The sequence below is a fragment of the Carlito syrichta genome, unplaced genomic scaffold (genome assembly GCF_000164805.1).
Source record: "Carlito syrichta isolate Samal-C Ts95f unplaced genomic scaffold, Tarsius_syrichta-2.0.1 Scaffold305688, whole genome shotgun sequence".
NCBI lineage: Eukaryota > Metazoa > Chordata > Mammalia > Primates > Tarsiidae > Carlito > Carlito syrichta.
The window spans coordinates 161,731-163,883 of NW_007249784.1; the positions used below are offsets into that span (position 1 = coordinate 161,731).

At 47.7% G+C, this 2,153-nt stretch overlaps 1 protein-coding gene across 1 annotated transcript in view; it reads right to left on the bottom strand.

Annotated features, from left to right (window-relative positions):
- LOC103264656 (cystatin-C-like) overlaps positions 1–2,153 on the bottom strand; it is a 23,421-nt gene that overhangs the window by 20,712 nt on the left and 556 nt on the right. The gene's annotated exons all lie outside the window — the stretch shown is intronic.

The window sequence follows — 2,153 nt, forward strand, 5'->3', positions numbered from 1 at the left end:
CCACGAGCTCAGGCAATCCACTCACCTCAGCCTCCCAAAGGCGCGGGATTACAGGCTGAGTCACCGAGCCGGCTACAATTTACTATCTTTATTGACAAAACTATTATCCCAAGAGACTCTTGCCCAGGAAGAAGTGAATGTTTTCAATTAACTTTACTGTTTATTCCAGAGACTTCCCGAAAGATCCATCAACTCAACAGAAAAAACAGACAGCTTGCCACCTAAGACTTTACTGTTTGTGTCACACATCTGTAGTAGCCAGATATCCTAAGACTTTCTGAGCCTCTTACCTCAACATTCTCCCTTTGCAGTGTTCATCCTCAACTACTGTTCCATGGCCCTAGTCAACACCTACTGCTATGGCAGCACTGAAAGAACGCCTCTCCGGTCCTTAAATCAGACTTCAAAGTCTCAATAAATATCATAGGCCAGGCACGGTGGCTCACACCCGTAATTCTAGCACTTAGGGAAGCTGAGGGAGGAGGATTGCTTGAGCTCAGGAGTTTGAGACCAGCTTGGATGACATAGCAAGACCTTGTCTCTACATTTTAAAAAGTAAATAAATAAGTACAAATTTTTTAAAAAAATCATAGACTTGGTCTTCACCCTACAAGGTGTAGTTAGACTACAGAGGGGTAAGTATCATTTATCAGTCTTTTGGCTAAGATCAAGTGCAGCTAAGCAATACACTTAGCTTTCTCTTATCAACAGGTTGAGGAACATTAAGGGAGCTGGCGTTTGACAAGGTGTTGAGGCTATATTGGTAAGAAATGTCCTCATAGAGTGTACATTCTAGAGACAGGCAGTAAGCAAATAAACTAGGCAATATGTTATTTACTTATTTAGAGTCAGGCCTAACTCAGGAGTGCAGTGGAACGATCATAGCTCACAGCAACCTTGATCTCCTAGGCTCAAGAGATCCTTCTGCCTCAGCCCCTCAAGTAGCTGGGAGTACAGGCGAGTGACCCCACACCTGGCTAATTTTTTTGTTTTTGTGGAGACAATGTCTCTCTATGTTGCCCAGGCTGGCCTCTAACTCCTGGGCTCCAGCTATCCTCCCACCTTGGCTTCCCAAGGCGCTGGGATGACAGGCATGAGCCACTATGCACAGATTGGAAATATGTAATTTAATAATATTTTACAACATAGTTGGGGAGAGAGATGATACTCAAGGAGACAAATTTGTCATCACACATCATTATGATAACTAAAACAGATATAAAGGGTACTAGAAGAGAGAATGAAGGGAGTTGGGACCCTAATTTAAAAAGATGCTCTTGGATGGGCACGGTGGTTCACGCCTGTAATACCAGCACTTTGGGAGGCAGAGGTGAGAAGATTGCCTGAGCCGAGGGCTTTGAGACCAGCACACTCTTACTGCACTCAGACCAGGCTTTACCCTATTGTTTACAATCACTCTCACTACAGAATTGTTTTCTAAAACTTTTTTTTTTGAGTGGGAGTCTCACTCTTGTTGTCCAGACTGGAGTGCAGTGGCACACTCACCGCCACCACATCCTCGACCTGCTAGGCTCAGGCGATCTTTCCGCCTTAGCCTTCCAAGCAGCTGTAATTACAGGCACGTGCCACCACACCCGGCTAATTTTTTTGATTTATTGTGGAGATGAGGTCTTGCCAAATTGTGCAGGCTGGTCTCGAACCTCTGGGCTCGGGCAATCCTCTCACCTCGGCCTCCCAAAGTGCTGGGATTATAAGCTTGAGCCACCGTGCCCGGTCTAATTTTTTTTATTTGTTGTGGAGATAAGGGCTCGCCAAGTTCCCCAGGCTGGTCTCGAACCAGTGGGCTCCGGCAACCCTCTCACCTCGGCCTCCCAAAGTGCTGGGATTATAGGCGTGAACCACCGCGCCCAGCCTCGAAAACTTTTCACTGCAAAGACAGAATTGGACATTTTAGGTTAAAGGGACCTAAGGGCCGGGCTGGGTGGCTCAGCCTGTAATCCCAGCGCTTTGGGATGAGGCCGAGATGAGTGGATTGCCTGAGCCCGCGGGTTCGAGACCTGCCTGGGCAACTTGGCGAGACCTCATCGCTACAATAAATCCAAAATGAGCCGGGTGTGGTAGCGCACGCCTGTAGTTCCAGCGACTCGGAAGGCTGAGGCGGAAGGATCGCCGGAGCCCAGCAGGTCGAGGCT